The sequence below is a fragment of the Hylobates moloch genome, unplaced genomic scaffold (genome assembly GCF_009828535.3).
Source record: "Hylobates moloch isolate HMO894 unplaced genomic scaffold, HMol_V3 SCAFFOLD_5, whole genome shotgun sequence".
Classification (NCBI taxonomy): domain Eukaryota; kingdom Metazoa; phylum Chordata; class Mammalia; order Primates; family Hylobatidae; genus Hylobates; species Hylobates moloch.
This window is the reverse complement of record NW_026652280.1, coordinates 11,897,605-11,918,930: the sequence shown is the minus strand read 5'-3', so window position 1 is coordinate 11,918,930 and position 21,326 is coordinate 11,897,605. Positions and strand designations below refer to the sequence as shown.

At 31.9% G+C, this 21,326-nt stretch overlaps 1 long non-coding RNA gene across 5 annotated transcripts in view; it reads left to right on the top strand.

Moving 5' to 3' along the window:
- The window catches only part of LOC131383432 (uncharacterized), a 122,243-nt gene that overhangs the window by 96,312 nt on the left and 4,605 nt on the right, over positions 1-21,326 (top strand). For 4 of the 5 annotated variants that reach the window (XR_009213443.1, XR_009213440.1, XR_009213441.1 and 1 more), the window contains one exon: positions 3,269-3,438. This is a non-coding gene — a long non-coding RNA (uncharacterized LOC131383432). Of the gene's footprint in view, positions 1-3,268; positions 3,439-12,297; positions 12,443-21,326 lie in introns of all 5 variants that reach the window. The other variant, XR_009213444.1, reaches the window with a different exon arrangement.

The window sequence follows — 21,326 nt, the reverse complement described above, 5'->3', positions numbered from 1 at the left end:
ATAATATTCACTCTGCTTAACTTTCATACTTATAAGAATATTTAACATATATATATACACATTCTTATATATACACACATGCATCTTGCAAACTATAATATAACAAATAGAATTGCATTTTATAATTATATGTAACAAATAAATAGTTCTATGAGTCCTTCAAAATGTAACAGATTTTAACAAGGTAGAGTTGTTCTTACATCGATACTATTGCTTTTAAGCATCTGAAATTGCAATATAATGTATTCCCCATTCCTTTTTTTTTTTTTTTTTTGAGATGGAGTCTCGCTCTGTTGCCCAGGCTGGAGTGCAGTGGTGCAATCTCGGCTCACTGCAAGCTCCGCTTCCCGGGTTCACACCATTCTCCTGCCTCAGCCTCTCTGAGTAGCTGGGACTACAGGCGCCCGCCACCACGCCCGGCTAATTTTTTTTGTATTTTTAGTAGAGACGGGGTTTCACCGTGGTCTCGATCTCCTGACCTCGTGATCCGCCCACCTCAGCCTCCCAAAGTGCTGGGATTACAAGCGTGAGCCACCGTGCCCGGCCTCCCCATTCTTATCAAAAGATCATTCAAAGCATTTTGGCCTTCATTCTTTAGCTTCATTAAGAATAAAGTCAAAAACAGTCTCTATTTGAAATGATAGCATACAAGTAATTGAATTTTTAGTAATCGTTAGCACAATAAGGAACTGCATAGCTAACTAGCCACTAGAGATAAACCAAGATAATCTGTTCTTTTGGCCTAGTGACCTGGTGAAAATATGTTTCTTTTCTCCCACCTTGTTTATAAGGTCCTATTTTACCTCTTAAGCAAAGAAAACATCTCTGTATCTATAAATTGCTTATTCTTGAGATCTCTTGGAATTATGAGGGCTTTCAGTATAGTTCACTTTAGAATATCTGTCGGTAACTTGCCCTATTGGTATACTTATTAAAGATTTGGTTTAAATCAAGCACCTTTTCAGGATTCTAGTAAGATCCTACCTCTTGCTTAGTTCATTCTACTGTATACCAGCTTTATTTCCTGTCTGCTCCTGACCTAAATTCAGCTGAGACTTCGTTGTTACTACAGCTGGGGGTCTTGTAGTACTAACCACATTGCAACACCCGAGACAGCTCAAGCCTTTTACAAACATAGTGCAGTAAAACAATATTATGTTATTTGAGAAAGTCCTTAATTCTAAGTGTTGTGTATTGTTCAAATCATTTGTCTCATGCACTAAGCCCTTCTATTAATACTTTGAGAGAATAAGTATGTTTTAACATATTTGGTCACAAATATCTTAGCTAGGATTGGTTTGCTAAATTAATTTCTAATGAGATATCAGGGAAGGGGACATAAGTCAATGCATCTTGATGAGAGGAAAAAAGTAGGGGAAGGTGAGACCGTTAATGTTAATTCAAAGACCTGCCCTGAGAGCCTTGGCCAGGTGTTGGGATGGGGTGGCTGGTTCAGGAAGGGGTGATCCACAGACAGCATGGGCCACAATGAGACAGCACCAGCACAGACTGACATAAAACAACAACAACAACAACAAAACAAACAAACAGAAAACAGAGAAGACCAGAGGTTGAAATAAGTGACGTTCTCAGTGCAATAAAGTATGTGTTACTAAGATGAAATGATTTTAAAATCCAATTGTAAATGAGGACTTTTAAAAAATGTTACATCATTCCAAAATTTGACTACTTTATGATTTCCCTCTTACGAATGCTTTCAAAGTCACTGTTACTGATGTAGAACCCTTAGGTTTAGATTATTTAAATACTATCCAAATATATTGAAGACAAAAGTCTTGATATCATTTGACAGTTGTGAAATATGTGTGTCTAATATTTTTGAATGCCAATTATGTCTCCATTTGATGTTTATTGGGACAGTAAGCTGATGTTTCTTAGGGTTTGCATGATTTATTTTAAAGTCTGGGATCATAGGTAAGGAAATATTCATGAGTGTCAACCAGTTCCTCTACTGCACTAATTCTTTTTAACACTGTGCATTACAGTTTACTGTCACCTGCACTTGTCAGAGTGCTTGTGCTCCAGCTCCTTTCCTTACACTTTCTTGGATAATTGTCTTTGGAAAGTTAGCCAAGAGAAAGTGAGAACATGCTCTCTCTGATTATGCTGCATGTAGCTAATTTTACACCACTGTAGATTGGCATATTCCTAGATGGGCCTTCTACTACTTTTTTTTCTCTGCAAATCAGCATCACAAAAACAGTAAAAATTACACATATCAATGCTCAAGGAGAAACTTTCTAGCTTATACCTTTCAAAAATTTCGATTTGTGGAGTCATTTGATTTTAAACACAATAAGAGGCCTCATGTTTTTTCCTATTAAATCTCACTGATGAGATATGTGTGTAGATTAGATGACTCAGAATACCCTTAACTTTGTAATGATAGCCACAAATTCTATTTGTTTTCATATATTTATCTTGATTTTGCATTAGCATCTTCACAGGGTTTGATGTCACTTTACCTGTTTACTGAGTTAGAACTCAGATGGAAATATTTACAGGATTATTATTTTTATTTCTGATTTTCATGGATTTTATTATCCTAATTGAGAAAAATACATTAATAGAGCTCTTTGCATATTTTGTCATAAATATCCAAATTTCTATTGATGTGTTAAAAAGCAAGGAAATTTAATAAATATAAAGCCTCTTTCTCATAACGACATTAACAAGAATTCATAAATATCTTGTCCATATGTATATATCTATAAATCTATATAGTTTTTGAGACCAAATGACTGTTAATATTGAGGCTTTCAAACATATGTAATTCTAATTTTGGAAAAATAATTAAAATCAGAGGTGTTCCTTGAAGTATTTCTAGTCTGTGGTAATAGCCTAGTTCTTGGTCAATGATAAATTGAGCTGATTGTGAAAACTTAGCTCAAAATCCAGGGAAATCTGAGAATGTCCAAAACTCTCCATCTTCTGCAGTTGTAGAATCCCCAAGTCCCATACTAACTATGCAATTTTAGTCTACAGTCACACATCACTCCTGGGGCCAACTTAGAGGAAAATAATTCAGATATACTAATAAGTACATATTTAATTAATTAAATTCTAGTTTGACCTAACAATGTTAAAGTGGGCACTGTATATCAATAGGGATAGCTAGGTTATGCTGTGGTAAAAAAAATGAGAAATTACCTCTGGCTTAGAAAACCAGAACTCAATTTCTAGCTTATACCATGTCTTTTTTTCATACCTTAGCTGCAGTGATTCTCCCATGTTTTATTTACTCCAGAATCCACCCTGAAACAGCAAACTGTAACTAGATGGAAGGATAAAAATAAACATGGCAAAGCATCCACCCATCTTTAAAACTTCTGCCTAGAGGTGGAATCCATCACTATGCCTGATGTCAGTGGAACAGAAAAGTGAGACCCCCGTGTCCTGGAAATGCAACACTTACTGGTAAACAATATATACTATATTATAGACATATATAGCACCATATCCCACTGGAATATATATATATATTCGACTCACAAAAGGAAATCTAAATCTGCCTTTTAAAACACTGATTATCTGATCCTCAGAAGTGTTTAATCAGCCTCTCTTCTTGTCCCAGGTTCCAGAAAGTGATTTCAACAGGTTTAGGGGCATACGTTCAGGACCTGTGCCCCTTCACGGCATGTGTGTTGAGTTGTTATGATGTAGTTGGAATGTACATGCGCTCTGAGGCTACACTCCTTGGGTTCACATACTAGCTTTGCACTAACCAGTTGGGTCCTAGGTCACTTAAGACAATCTCTGTTTGAACTAATTGCCTCTTTAACAAACTGTGAATAATAATAGTTTCTACTTCCCTCAAAAGATTGTGGTGAGGATTAAATAGATAGGCCCGCAAGGTGTTTAGAAAAGTGCCTAATATCTCTTAAGTGTTCTTTAGTATTATTTACTTAAAGTTTTTAAGTTTTGGTTTACACAAACAAGCATGACTTCAACATCTGTGTTTCTTACACACGAATAGCCATATAGATCCATCAGTTGAGTACATCAGATATTCAAAAGTGATTCATACTATATATAGCCTTTTGAAAAAATTTTTCCATCTCAATTATAAAACAAGCTGTATTATTCTTAAGAATATTTTTAAAAATTAAAAAAAATTTTAAAAATATGTAGGTGTGATAGCGTTGATGGACACACTATAAATATTTGGTGAATGAAGTCTTACTTTCTTCCTTCATGTCAAGGAAAAACTTTTTTTAAAATACATTTTTAGTATTAAGGACATCACTGATAATGAAAAAATAATAACAGGTGGCATTATTTAAAATATACTAAGGTATGACTCAGTCATCATGCTAAAGCATTATTGTATCTTATATAATCATGACCGTAATTTGATGTTTTAAATTCTAGGTAGTATGAACCCTAATTTATAAATGAGACCACTGAGGCTTGAAAAGCACAGCAATTAGTCCCACAATGTAGAGCAGTGTGTGTCACAAGAATGGAATTTATTGCAGACAGCCTGACCTGGAGCTCATGCTCTATTTACTACATTTACCTCTGCATATGATTTCATCATAAAGTTAAAACTTTAAAACTTATGGAACAAAATATGATCACAAATATTTGTGACTTGAGTGTGACAAATATTTTTAAATTAGAAAAAGTAAAGTTATAAAATTACAAATTAAATAAATTGAACTCCATCAAAATTTAAAACATAAAGAAAAATCTCTTTGAAAGACACTGTTCAGAAAATATAAACACAAACCACAGCCTGACAGAAAATATTTGCAAAAAAATGTGATGAAAGGCTTGTATTTGAAATACAAATAATTCCTAAAAGTAAGAAAACAAATGAATGTAATACTCGAAATGATTTGTACAGGTTCTTCTCCAAAGAACATATACAAGTTGCAAATAAACACATGAAATGATGAACAACAAGGACTCATTATGAAGAGGGAAGAAAAATCCACACCTCTCTATACCCATCAGAATGGCCAAAATTTAAAAAGCCTGACAATACCAAGTGTGGACAAGAATATGAAGCAAATAGAACATAGATTACTTATGGGAATGCAAAGTAGTACAGCTATGTTAGAATATATTTTGGCACTTTCTAAAAATTTAAAATTCACTTGCCATACACCACAGTAATTGTATCCCTAGGTATTTACCCAAGAGAAATGACAGCATATGTCCCCACAAAACTTATATGCAAATGTTCACAGTATCTGTATTCATCATTCCTTAAAACTGGAAAGAGTCCAGATGTCTATTATATCAGTGGATAAACAAACTATGGCATCTCCATAGGATAGAATATTTCCCAGCAGTGAAACTGAGGGAGTCACTGATATATGCAACAACATGGATGAATTGCAAAAACATTATGCTAAATAAAACAAGCCAGGCACAAAAGACGACATACTATTTGAACTGCTTATATGTAGTTTTGGAAAAGCCAATGCTAGAAGGATAGAAATGAGATCAATAGTAACCCACGGCTGTGGATGGGGAAGGAGATGAAGTACAAAACTAAAGATAGGCATATGAAACTTTTCGAAGTGATGAGAATGTCCTGTTATATTTTAATGTATTGTCTCTCTCTCTCTCTCTCTCTCTCTCTCTATATATATATATATATATACATATATATATATATATATATATATATATGGGCTCACACATATATTTGCCAAAACCTAATAAATTGTACACTTAAAATAGATTTTTAATTATATATACATTATATTTCAGGAACAGTCATATTTTACAAGTAAATTGATATAACATTTAAACAAAGATCACACATTTAAATAATTTTACATATCATATTATCCTGAAATAAAATTAAATGAAATGAAAAAATATATAATTAATAGATCATTTTATATGTGACTTTTCATTATTGGCAATCTATGGTGTTTCAATAATTCCCAATTCTTATTTTATAGAAATGAATAAGAAAAAAAGCTCCAGTTAGTCGCGATTAAGAATTTTACCATTGGTCTGCCTAATTCTGGATCTGTTTTTCCCTCTTATTATCCATACTTCGTGAAATTTTGAGGAGGCTTTACAACCTTGTTTTATTTCTAATAGACTGAATTAGCCATCATCCCAGGATATTCTTACTTCTTTTTAATAGAGTAATTATTCTTCCAGCGTTCTAAAATGAATGCTTGCTGCCTATCACTGAAAATCAGGAAATTCCTTCTCTTTAGTTTTCTGCATCCTGCCACTTTCTGACTCTAAGCACCCTTTTTGTATGACACCCAGCTGTCTCTGCATTCTGTTTGCACTGCAGGACTGTGAAGAGTTTTCTATTTACTTCTTTCTTAGGAAGATAATCTTTCATACTGACTCTGTCCTTCAAAAGGACTCAGTAGAATCATGAAAAATATGAATCTTTCTACATAATATTAGATGCTCCCTTGCAATACTCTTTATTTCACATTCATTGTCATATTTTAAAGTTTTCTTTTTTGTATAACCTATGTTGATAGTAACAATAAGTTAGTTACTATTTCTCAGTTTACTTCCAAATAAACGTCTGGCCGTATAGCGTATTTTGCAATTCATTTTTTACTGAATCTTCCTAAAACTTGTGGTACGTATCTCAAATATTATTTCAGAAATATTTAATCCATCTTTACCGTTGTTTCATAATTGTATCATGTTGCATAAATTTTACAGCATTTTGCCATGTTAAGATGATCAAAACCACTTTTACCTTTTTAAAATGTCTATAATTGTACTCTACAATGATCAATAGATTTATTCTGTTCAATCAACAAAGATTAATAAGTTTATTCTGCTGAGTCCGAAATTTTTAACAATAACCAGTTTCCCACCTTTAAGTAATACTATTTATAATGCCAAAAATAATGGTATAGAATTTCTTACTAAATGTCTAGACTTGTATAATTGCAGAATCATTCATTTAAGGTTTAATCTAAAATATTTCAATAATTTGATAGGTTACATCTGTCAGAGCTATCATCTCTAACCACACAATAAAATATGTACTTGTGTGCTGAAGTGTTTAGGGATATATCAGCCATAGTGTAAAATGAACTCTGGTAAATTAATAATAAAATAACACAGATAATTTCAAAATGATATGAATAGTGATAATTCTAGGTAAATAAAAGTGTCTCTTTTTTGTCTCATTAATTATGAAGATATTTAGTCACGGTAATGCTATATTTAAAGAATTTAAGATTCAAGACTGTGCCACAGCCTTCAACTATTCTTTTAATGATTTAAACATTTTTACTTTTTAAACTCAAAGCCTGATAAATATTTGTGAAGCTTCGTTTACACCACAGCGATTATAAAATGCAAGTGTTTAGTTCATCATTGTCTATTGACTTTCAATAAAGTAACTGAATTTTGTTTAGATTTGAGTACGTAACTGTAATATTAAAACAATTCAGACTTCTGAGTCACATTTCAAAGTTAAAGTAATTGCATAATAATTTAAAAAATATGTTAGAGAACACGATTCCACATTTATAGAGTAGCTACTTTAATCCTCCTGATAAGTCTTTGTTCGTCTGCATGTGAATTTCTCTAATAGCACTAATTACCATGCGTAGCAAATCTGACATTGTAGATTAGTTAATTTCTAGATAATATTTTATAAGTGCTTCTTGTATAAATTAATCTTGCTTACAGTTAACTGCTTAGGACACTCCATTTGTGTGCAGGAGATCTTAGCAAGACGTTGAAGGAATTTATTAGTATTTATTACTATTATCTTTGCATAGATGTTTTGCTAAAGACAAATTACACTATTCTAATTTAGGTTAAAAAATTAAAAATCAAAGGATGGGAGTTTAGAACATTAGAACAAGGGAAAATTAGGAAATGTAAAATAAAAAACATTTTGACATGGGGTGATTAAAATGGAAAAAATATTTTTAAGTTGGTTTTAAAACAAATTTTGTAGTCACAGTTGATATGTTTTAATGTCACCTGTGAAATGCATGCAAACATTCTACCTAAGACTTAAGTCGAGATATTATAATGGTAATAGAAGACTTACAACAAATACTTTATTCTATGTTTCTACTAAATTTTTAAGATTATATATTTAATAGACTATATTAGACTATAATAGGTTATATATTTAATATATATATTTAATATATTTACATAGACTTTTCTGTCGTAAATTTCCCTCTTAGGACTGCTTTTGCTGCATCCAAAATTTGACATGTTATGTTTTCACTTTGGTTCTTTTAAAGATAGTTTTTGATTTTCATCTTGATTTTTTCTTTGACCCACTGGTTTTTATACACATGTGGAAGAAGAACAATGGACCCTATCTCACAATATATACAAAAATCATGTCAAAATGGATTAAAGATCTGAATTATAATGATTAATTAAATTAAAACACCATATATATAATTAAGGTCTTTATTATGGTCTTTGTAATATTACTTATTTCTGAGTATTTTTGTAGCCATTTTTAATGAAACTTTTTTTCATTTACTTTTGGACAGTTCATTGTTAGTGTATACAAATGCTACTGATTTTTGTGTGCTGATTTTGTATCCTGCAAATTTACTATTTGTTTATTAGATCTAACAGTTTTATTGGTGGCATTTTAATGTCTTTCTATATATATTGCCTTGTCAGTAAATGACAGTTTCACTACTTCCTTTTCTATTTGAATGCCTTTTATGTCTTTCTCCTGCCTAATTGTTCTGGCAATGGCATGTATACTGTGTGGAACAAAAGAGGTAAGAATGGGCCTTCTTTTCTTGTTCTTGATATCACGGGAACAGCTTTCGATTTTTCACCATTAACTGTGGATTTGTCATATGTGGCTTTTATTATACTGAAGTACATTCTTTCTATGCCTAATTTTTGAAAGTTTTTATCAAAAATGCTGAATTTTGTCAAATATTATTTTCTGCTTCTATTGAGATGATTAAATGATTTTTACCCTACATGGTGTTAATGTGCTACATCACAGCTATTGATTTGCATATCTTGAACTATCCTTGCATCCTAGGAATAAATCACACTTGGTCATAGTGAGTGATCTTCTGTTGAGGATTTTTGCATTTGTGTTTATTAAGGTTGTAGTGCCTTGTCTGGTTATAGTATCTGGATAATGCTGTACTTGTATAATGAGCTTGGAAATATTCCCTCCTCTTCAATTTTTTGGAAGAGTTTGGGAAGGATTGGCGTTAAATCCTTTTAAAATTTTTGGAAGTATTCACCAGTAAAGTCATCTGGTTCTAGGCTTTTATCTCTTGAAATATCTTAAATTACTAATTCAATCTATTTGCTAGTTACAGGTTTATTCAGTTTTTTATTTCTTCATGATTCAATCTTGTCAGGTTGTTTATGTCTAGGAATTTTCCATTTATTTTAGGTAATCTAATTTGTTAGTGTATAATTGTCCACTGCAATCTCTTATGATCCTTTGTAGTTCTGCAGTTTCAGTTGAAATATCTTCTTTTCATTTCTGATTGTATTTATCTCTTCTCATTTTTTGTCTTGTTAGTCTAGCTAAAGGTTTATCATTTTTTTTGTTTTTCACAAAGATAACTCCTAGTTTCATTGCTCTTTTGTATTGATTTTCTATTATCTATATCATTCTTTTCTTTTCTGAACTTTATTATTTCCTTCTCCTTGCTAATTGCACTTTGTTAATGGTTGTATTAGTTCTTTGAGGGGCAACATTAGGTTGTTTATTTAAAACTTTTCTTCACTTAGACTTTTTTTGTGTTGTAAATTTCCCTCATAGAACTGCTTCTCCTGCATCCAAAATTTGCCATGTTATGTTTTCATTTTGTTTTTTCAAAGATAGTTTTTGATTTTCATCTTGATTTTTTCTTTGACCCACTGATTTTTATACACATGTGGAAGAAGAACAATGGACTCTATCTCGCAATATATACAAAAATCATGTCAAAATGGATTAAAGATCTGAAACTATAAAAGTACTAGAAAAATATATAGGGGAAAAACTATATGACATTGGCCTGGAGAGTAATTTTTTAGATTTGACCCCAAAAATTTCCCAATGGAAGCAAAAATAGACAAATGAAATTACATCAAACTGAAAAGCATCTACACAGCAAAGAAAATAATTACCAGGTTGAAGAGAGAACTTATGAAATAAGAAAAAAATTGCAAATTATACATCTGACAAGAAGTTAATATCCAAAATATATATTAATTTTATTATAACTTATAAGCTATAGTTATACATATATGGATGTTAAAAGTAGATGTTATGATGTATGTATACAAAGTTGAATAATTAAATCACATTAATCAAGATATCTATTACCTCATATACTTTTTTTTGGTGGAGAGGACATTTGAAATTAATGTGTTAGGAAGTTAGAAATTTCCAGTATACTATTAGTAATTATAGACACTGTGCTCTACAATCTGTCTAAAAAATGTATTTTTCCTGTTAAATACAATTTTTTTTTTTTTTTTGGCAAAAGGGTCTCACTGTGATGCCCAGGGTAGAGTGCAGTCGCTCAATCTTGGCTCACTGCAGCCTCTACCACCCTGGCTCAAGCAATCCTCCCAATTTAGTCTCCTGGATTAGGATGATTAGTATTGTTAAAATGCTCCTACTACTCAAAGCAATCTACAGATTCAATGCAATTCCAATAAAAATAGCAAAGACAATCTTCACAGAAATAGAAAAGAATGAAAATATGTGGTTAATCTTAATAAAACATTTTGAATGAGAAATAAAAGAAAAAAGAATAAGTGGAACAAATAGAAAATAAATTGAATAGAGAAGACCTAAACCTAATGAAAATAAAAATATATTCATCATGAATAGCATAAATATAATAAAAATTAACAGTATTTTTTTCCTTCTCTTCAAAGAGCTATGTGTCAAGATGAGATAATCACTGATAAATTATTCCTTTAAATTTATATTATTACCTTTAAAGAAAAAAAATTCCAAACTTTAAAGTTCCCAAAAAATAGATAATGACAGATGTTCCCACATATTTTAGAAGGGATGTATTACAATATTTATAACAAAACCTGCCAAGGAAATTAAATTAAAGAAAACTACATGCTCATAAGTCTATATTGCTATAAATTCCAAACCAAAAATTCTAAGGAAAATGATCACATACAGTGTATACAAAATGGATGTTGTATCATGGTCAGTAAGATTTGTTTTAAGCACGTAATGTTTTTAACAGAGACAATCAGGATAATTTGCAATGAGCAGGATATAGAAAAAAATAAATTATCATCTTAGTGAAAGCAGAATAAGAAATTAATGATTTCAAAATGTTTTTATTCTAAAATTTTTCAACTGACACTGAATAAAAGAGAACTTCATTAAACTGAAATACAGTGTCTAAAATATAGGTAAGATTATAATCAGTGCGAAAATACGGAGTGGTTTTCTTTGTTCAGGAAATCTCTGATAATTGCAATCATCATTTCCACTTGGCACGGTATTGCAGGTCATAGCCAAAACAAAAAGTGAAGAAAAAAAATGATACACTTTGTGGCCTACTTATATAATTGAATATTACACTAACATTAATAAAAAACAGTGAACTACTGATATAGCATTAATATGAATAAATCTCACTGACAATACTGAGCAAGAGAAGCCAGGAAAAATGAGAATATACATTATTATTTTGTTAATACTGTGTTCAGGAGCAAGCAATTCTACTCCATAATGGCAGACACCAAAATAGTATTTGAATTTCAAGGAAGGGGTTAACTAGGAGAGAATAAAAATGAACCTCTTGCACTGATAGTAACGTGCTGTATAGTTGAGGGTTACATGGCTGAAATTACATGTAAAATTATCCTCTATTAAAGTTGTATTATGTTTATCTGCTCACTTGAGTTTTTGTATTGATGTCTCATAGCAGCATACATCTCCAAACTTTTTTTTGTTTGTTTTATAGTAATAATGGCATAGTTTCCCATTGTAGAAACATAGAGGAGGTAATAATATGAGAGTGAGGAGGAAAATAGCTAGGGCCATGAATACTAGTCTCATGTCAAAGTGAGACTAAAGAGGATTGCTATTGAATAGAGATAGTAAGAAAAGGCTCTTAAATTGCCAAGATTCTATCCTGTAAATAGTACTTCAAGAAACACTATGACACTATAGTTAATGTTTTGCAGTGCAAGCTTAAAAATGTCTAAGGGGTTTTGAAAATTAGTTATGTATATGGAAATCAATGATGTATCATAATTCTTTTAGGCACTCAGGCTAAAGACGTTAAGCTTTCATCTAGGGCACATCTATGTATTAATAAATATTTCTTTCCTACCCAGGACCAAAGACTCCTAAGGCTGTACAAAGTTTTTGAACGATTGTTGTAAAGGGCAAAATGGATGGTTGGACAACAGAAAATGCTCTTTTGGAAAAATAATTCCTCTCGCAGTTGCAGTTTGATGAGAGGTTTCTCTCCTCGTATCTGTAAGCACTGCTGGCAATAGAAAATAAAACAACATTCTTCCTTCAGAACAGTTTTTGTGTAGGAGAGTCAGGGGGAGGGAATTAATGTCTACTGTTGAGAGATTCTCTAGCACATCTTAAATATCCAGGAGGCTTAGTAAAGCTTCAGATAAGTATGCCATTATCATTCAAGATGATAAATCTGAGCCAAATTTAACTTCCTAGCTCTCGGGCTACCCCTATTATTAAAGAATCTTCAGGGTTTTAAACATGAATATATATAGCCTTATTATTAAGGAACTCTCAAGGCTTTAAATGTGTATTTATAAATAAACACACATATACGTATCTATGTCGTATATATGTATATATATGCACTATTTTGAATACCTTTGCAATGTTAGTTTGTATAGTTTTTTCTGTTATGTAAGCAGCATATATTTAGAATATTTTGCTTATATAAATTCAATGTAGACATTAGTTTGAACAGAACTCTAGCCAATACATTAAATATTTGTCAGCATGCCAGGTATGGATAGCTGTAAGGTTAGTGAGGTAGAGTGAATAAATATACAATGACCCATAAAGCATCTATTATAGATACACTATACTGAGGCAGATATATTTTAGGCCTAAAGGATAACACATAATGTTTTCTAGTGCATCTCAATTACAATGAGCATATCTTGAAGCTCTGAAAAGTCTTAGTAAGCTGGACCCTCTTAGATGCTGTGGGGGAGCCAGTGGTGCAGGATTGAGTTGCACCTTCTCTGTGCCCTGAATACGAATACTCAACATTTTGCTATTTTTAAAGAGTTTTATTCTCATTTAATTAAGGTATACATTGTACCATGTATTTCAGTCTTGCATACATTTTTCTTAATTATTAAAGTATATTTTTAAAGGATATGAAGGGTGACACCACAGGAATTTAAACAAGTTTTGATCTCTGCTTGGAAATTTAAATTTTTTCAAAGATTCTTTTTTTCCAATATGACTTTTTTTATTATACATTTATATGAGAACTTTTCTCAGAAATGTAAATGTGAGTGGAATAAATGAAAAATATATGACAATTTTTTCTTTCAAATTAAGATATCAGAAGGAAATCAGATGTTTTAGAGTATAAAGGCATGTAGAAATCTTAATGTTCAGTATCTTATTTTTCAGAGAAGGAACATGAGGTGCAGTAAACAGCACTCAGAGAATATGCAACTTGTATGAGCACCTAGTCCTACTATATATAATTGGTTCCTAGAGACAGTAGAACTGCCTTTAATTCAACTGTGGATGGAACCAAGATTCGTGGCTTTTACTACAATTCAATCATTACCAACCACGGCTCATTTTTAAAAATTCAAATTTTATTTAGATTCAGGGTGGATGTGTGCACAGTTTTTATATCATGTGATGCTGAGGTTTGGAGTACGAATTATCCCATCATCCAGGTAGTGAACATAGTACCCAGTAGGTAGTTTATCAGCACTTGCTCTCCTCTAGTAGTAACCAGAGTCTACTGTTTCTATCTTTTTATTCACATGTACCCAGTGTTTAGCCCTCACTTATAAGTGAGAACATGCAGCATTTAGTTTTCTGTTACTGTGCTTGGGATGATGGCTTCCAGCTGCAGCCACATTTCTCCAAAGAATATATATATATATATATTTATATATTCTATATATATATTCTATATATATATTTATATATATTCTATATATATTTATATATATTCTATATAATATATATTTATATATAGATTCTATATTATATTCATATATATTCTATATATATTCTATATATTTATATATTCTATATAGATTCTATATATATATAGATTCTATATATATAAATATATATGTTAAATATATATATATATTTATGACTGTATAGTATTCCATGGTGAATATGCATCACATTTTCTTTAGTCAATCTACTACTGATGGGCACTAAGGTTAATTTAATTTCTTTATTATTGTGAGTAGTGCTGCAGTGAACATACGTAATACATGTATGTGTCTTTTTGGTAGAACAATTTATTTTCCTTTGTGTAGATATCCAGTATTGGGATTGCTGAGTAAAACGTTAGCTCTATTTTGGTTCTTTGAGAAATTTTCTAAATGCTGTTCACAGTGGCTGAACTAATATACTTTTCCACCAACATTATGTAAACACTCCTTTTTATCCACCGCCTTGCCAGCCTTTGTTATTTTTGACTTTGATGTGAAGCCATTCTGATTCTTGTGAGATAATATCTCACTGTAATTTTGATTTGCATTTCTCTGATGATTGTGTTATGTTGAGCATTTTTATATGTTTATTAATCACTTACATAGCTTCTTTGGAGAAGTAACTGTTCATGTCCTTTGTCCACTTTTTAATATGCTATTTATTTTACTTGTTAAGCTGTTTAAGTTCCTTGGGGATTTTGGATAATTAGACCTTTGTTAGATGTATAGCTTGTGAATAATTTCTCCCATTCTGTAGGTTGTCTGATTTCTCTGTTGATTGTTTCTTTTGCTGTACAGAAGCTCTTTAGTTTAATTAGGTCCCACTTATCAATTTTTGTTTTTGATGCAATTTCTTTTGAGGGTTTAGTCTTGAATTCTTTGCAAAAGTTCATGTCCAGAATGGTACTCTCTCTGTTTTCTTCTGTGATTTTTATAGCTTGAGATCTTACATTTAAATATTTAATTCATGTTGAGTTAATGTTTGTACATGGTAAAAGGTAGCAGATTCAACACTAGTCTTATCAAACTATCAACAGCATTTTTCATGGATTTAGAAAAAAAATTCTAAAATTTATGTGGAACCAAAGAGGAGCCTGAATAGCCAAAGCAATCCTAAGCAAAAAACACAGCCAGGAGCATCACATTACCAGATTTCAAATTATACCATAAGGCTACAGTACCCACAACAGCATGGTCCTGGTACAAAAACAGACTTACAGACCAGTGAAACAGAATAAGTTACTAAAACACCAGGGGATCAGTCTAGGTCCAGCTGCTTGCCACATAGAAGGCCAATTGTTGAGACAATGATTATTGCCAAGGAAGAAGGCTTCGATCATGTGCTACACCTGAGGAGACAGGAAATCAGTCTCAAATCCATCTCTGTGATGACTAAAATTAGAAGTTTATATAGCAGGGAAGAAACCTAACAATGTGTAGAAAAACAGGAACTGGGGTTATACTGTATAGGAATAGATTTGTGTGAGTGTGCATCTCACTGTGTGTACCTGTGTTTGGGTGTTTCCTAATAGGAGAACCTGGTTACTTTGGGAAGCAATACAAGAGTATAGTAGAAAGAAATGGCACCAGATTGACTGACAAAATCTTGTGTCACAATTTGCAAGTTACTTCACTTCTCTTATTTAAAATATTATTTATTGTAAAATGAGAATAAAATTATTGCAATTAATATTTTTGTTATTAAGGCCAATAAAAAGAATGGGCAATACCATTCAAGACATAGGAATGGGCAAGGATTTCATGACTAATACACCAAAAGCAATTGCAACAAAAGCAAAAATTGACATATGGGTTCTAATTAAACTAAAGAGCTTCTGCAGAGAAAAAGAAACTATCAACACAGTGAACAGACAACCCACACAATGGAAGAAAATTTATGCAAACCATGCCTCCTACAAAGGTCTAATATCCAGCACCTACAAGGCACTTAAAGAAATTTACAAGAAAAAATGAACACATTAAAATTGGGCAAAGGACATGAACAGTTTGCAAAAGAAGACATAGATGCGGGCAACACTCAAATGAAAAAAAGCTCAACATCTTCTGATTATTAAGGAAATGCAAATCAAAACCACAGTGAGATACCATCACACACCACTCAGAATCACTATTATTCAAAAGTTAGGAAATAACAGATACTGGTAAGGTTGCAGAGAAAAATAAATGCTTATACATCTTTGGTGAGAATGTAAATTAGTTAAACCATTGTGGAAGAGAATGTGGCGATTCCTCAAAGACCTAAAAACAGAAATACCATTTGACCCAGCAATCCCATTACTGGGTATATAACCAGAGGAATACATTGTTCTAGAATAAAGACATATACAGGTGTCTGTTTATTGCAGCACTATTCACAATAGCAAAGACATGGAATCAACCTAAATGCCCATCAATGATTGACTGGGTAAAGAAAATGTTGTACTTATACACCATGGAACACTATGCAGCCATAAAAAAGAGCAAATCATGTCCTTCGCAGGAACTTGGATGGAGCCAGTGGCCAGTATCCCTAGCAAAGTGGTGCAGAAAAAGAAAAACAAATACTACATGTTCTCACTTATAAGTGAGAGCTAAATGATAACACATGAACATGTAAACGGGAGCAACACACACTGGAGCCTATCAGAGGGTGGAGGTAAAAGGGAGAGGATCAGGAAAAACACAACTAATGAGTATTAGGCTTAACACCTGGATGAAAAAATAATTTGTACAACAAAACTCCATGACACAAGCACACACCTATGTAACAAACCTGCACATGTACCCCCAAAGTGAAAAGATGTTTTTTTGGTTTTGTTTTTTGTTTGTTTGTTTGTTTAATGAATGCCTCTGGGAAGTATTTATCTTGGTACCTTGAGTATGTCCACATTCAGAAACTGCATTATTTTTACTAGACAGGCTTGATAAACAATTAAAAAATTGTAAAGGAGATTAGAAATTTTTCAGGTATATTCAGCCAATCTTATTATTATTATTTTTTTTTACAAAAGCTCAAAATGTATAACAGAATTAGTCTTTTTTGTCCTTGATTGTTGTTCCCTTATTCACAGGTTAATCAACACTAAAGGTCTTCATACAAATTATTTACTATCCATTGCCGTATTTGTACAGCACAAAGTATACTCAAGTAAACCCAAAAAGCAGCAGCCCTATTCCCTACATTACTAGCATGGAACATATCAATGTCTAATTACTGGCCAAGAAATGCTTAGACAGAATATATATATTCTAACATCGTCAAGATCTGCAAAGATAGATCAGAGGAAAACACATGTGTAACACTGGCTTACGCTCCTCCAAATGATGATAAAGTGATACTATTGAAAAGTGTTATTTTCATAGAACCTAATTTTTCAGATGAGCAGAGCATTTTTAACTAAAGTTGAAAATTACATTCTCAGATACTGAAAATGATTTTATAACGGTATTGATAAATAGTCTTGGCAGAAAAATACAATTATTGACTATCTCCAATTCAAAAATATTCTTACTATCTTATTAGATAATTTTCTTATTTGTTTGCTGTTGAAGTGTGCTTGCCTATGAAATAAACATAAACTTTCTTATGAATTTCTATATGAGAAGGATGAATCTGCTTTTCAGAAGTGGCTCACTAAGTAGAAAAAATAATTAAAGAGTGAATTCAAATTCATAGATTTTTCTCCAGATTACAGCAACTTGATTTGATCTTCTTTAATTTCTTTTTATTCCCCATTTGCATGTCTATCTTGAACTTGAGTAAAAATATTAAGTGAAATATGTAACAAAAATAGATGAATTTCCAATATCAAATTATTACTAAACTAATTATAACCTGAGACAAAATAAACAATATATTCATACTAAAATATTACAAGTTATATGACCAGATACTACATAATTCTGTTAGGACAATACATAAAAACAGGAATGTTTAGTATGTAATTATACTTATCAAGTACTTTATGACTTATAAAAATAATTCACTATTTAAAATATAATACAAAGAGGAAATAAAAGTGCAATGGCCATCATACATTAATATCAAGCACAACTGTGGCTTTAAATACTTACTTTTACTTTTGAAATTAGAAAATAGAATGAAGGATATGAAATGTATTACCAGGGTCTACTAGATTTTATTTTCAATAAAAATGATATTTAGTATTTCTGTTGAAAAATAATGAGCTATTAATTATTCTCTTAATCTCATAGATGTATATAGCCTTGAAGGAGAAAATTTTAAAAGTACATTGAGATGCAACTTTGAATTGTGATTAATATCCTGTCCTTAGTCGCAACTTGCAAATGCCCCTGCTTTCTGCAAGAGTAGCTTCCAATCCTGTGGGACTGTTAACTGAATCACATCCAGCAGGAAAGATTTAAAAAATGACCTTTCCTTGACTGTATATATGATCATGTGCACAACGACATGAATTAGAAGTGACCAAATAAATAAACCTCACACATTTTTGTTGTTTTTGTTGCAAACTTTTGAATGAAAAAGAAGAAAAGAAAAGGTTTGATGAACACATGTCAGACCTGAATCTCTAAATTGATTTTTGGATTTGCACCAGGTACAAATATGGAGCTCATCCAATTTGACTTTATATATTCTTTAAAATTTTTATCAATTTATTTTAATTTCAATGGATTCTTTGGGGGAGCAAACAAATCCAAATATTCAATTGATCTTGTATCAGAATTTTGTATTTCTAATTAGTTTTATTCTCTTTTCTATCTTCTATTCATAATCAAAACTGTTGCTTCTATTATTGACCATGTGCTCTATGTATTAATCTTAATGTCTGTACTCTATTCTGCCCCAAGTGTACTGATGTGAGCAAGACGTGAGATATAGCCCTGAATCTAAGACTGCTTTTATAGTCCTGGACTACTAACTAGACTTACACAAGAGTTTCAAAATGAAATACCAACTTATTCCCATTATATTATAAGAATGTTTTACGAATACTTCCTTTTATTTGATCAATAATTCTAGTTTAGTTTGCATCCAAATTTTAATGTTTCCTCTCACCCTGATACTGTAAATCATATGCCCTATTTTGCTGATGTTTGCTACAGAAAAATGAGGGGAGATGATTGAAATTGGGCTATAGGTGCTAGAAATCCAATTTTATTTTAAAGAGAAATTTAACTTTAGGACCCCACGTTTTAACCATTACTCTTTCTTTTAGAGGAAGATAGATTATCAAGAACAACAGTTGTGGGTAGAAGAAGCAATGGCAGGTCAAAATTGTGGCATTATGGTATATAGATCAGATTTCTAGGTACTAATGCCTTCTAAAATTGCAAAGCATAATCACTTTATCCATACTAAATAAAACTCACATTTTATTAGGTAAAGGTGATAGTTATGTAAATAATATATATATATATTTTGAGGCAGGCACAGGGTGCTATTGACTCACACCAGCCTCGACCTTCCTGGCTTAAGCTAACCTCCCACCTCAGCCTCCCAAGTATCTAGGATGACAGGCACGTGCCACTGTGCCCAGCTAATTTTGTTTATTTTCTTGTAGAGATATGATCTCTTTATGTTGCTCACGCTAGTCTCGAACTCGTGGGCTCAAGCGATCTTCCTGCCTCAGCCTCCCAAAGTGCTGGGATTACAGGTATGAGCCTCCGAGCCCAATCCATGGTAAATCTTAATCACATGGAAATTTGAGCAATTAAACAATATGCAGGTGAGAACACTTCCTTTGTAACACATACATAATATATATACATATATACACAATAAATATCTGTAGGTAACACATACATATATACAAGATAAAGGTGGCATTAATGATTGGTTCAAGACAAAATTTTTGAAAAATGATATTACAACTAACCCACCATTTGGAAATACATTAGGAACCAATATGACTTCAAGATGTTTTAGCAATTTAAATGTTAAAAAATGAAATCACACAAAAAAGAATATTCAAGTAAAACACTTTATAAGTAAAATGCCCAAAACAGAACTATCCAGGACAGGAAGGTATCTGGTAAACTGCTGACAGTGTCTCCTTCATACGATGAGGAGATGCACCCACCACCATTGGCTGAGACTCTGACATTGATAGATCTTCCCTTTCTTGAGTGTTTCAGATTTCCTAGACCACATAGCTAATCTTGATTTATTATGCCAGGTTATGTGTAAAATAATTCACATTTGTTCACCTGTTGTATGTGGAAAAACCAAAATCTTCCTTCTCTTTGCCTTTACAATTCTGACTTCAAAGAGCATAAGCTCCTTCTTCCTGTTCCAAGCCTGCACACATTTTCTGTTTTGGAATAAATGACAATCTTTCAGTGAGAAAATTATACATTATTTTATGTTGTTTGAAGAATGAGTATCAATAGGAGATAGTTAATAAATGGTTAAAAATACGGATTCAAAGAGCCAAACTAGACATATATTCGGGATCATAAATTAGAATTGACACGGTCAAATTTCCTTTGTGAAATAATGTAGGGGAGTGTGTAGATAAATAACCAAAAAGTCTGTAGGATCTAACTTTGAAGGATATTATTATGTAGAAAGCAAGAAAAGGAACAGAATCTCATGAAGAAAAACACAAAGAAATTACAGGTCTAGAAAGATCAAGAGAGTGTCAGAAACTGAAAAATGAGGAAGAGAAAATTTAAGAGTGAGTAACTTTATCACTGGCACAGGAAAGTGAGGGAGCATAACCATTGTTTCAATGGAGAATTCATTGGATTTTGTATTAGATGAGGGCATTGATGATGTTAACAGGAACAATTTCAGTGGAGTAGCAGAGGGTAGAGGATAGACAGGTTGTAGTCAATGGAGAGAATTTGTTCTACTGCACTTCAGACTAGATTTTAAGTGTTCTGTTTTTGTTTGTTCAGAGAAGTGCATTTTAAGGGGTACTTAGAGACACAAGACCATATACAGAGTACAACGATCATGATTTGGAATGATGAAAAATGCTTGCATTAAAAGAAAAAAAATAGAAGAATCTGAGGCTATTTTGGTTGGAGAAAAAAGACACTAGAGATCATGAATAGTTATCTGAAAATATTTTCAAGACTTTACATGTAAGAAGAATTAGACATGTTTTTAAACATTCCCAGAATAAATCATTAGAATCATTACTGTGAAATTAAAAACACGTATTTGACTAAATAAAAAATATAACAAAGAT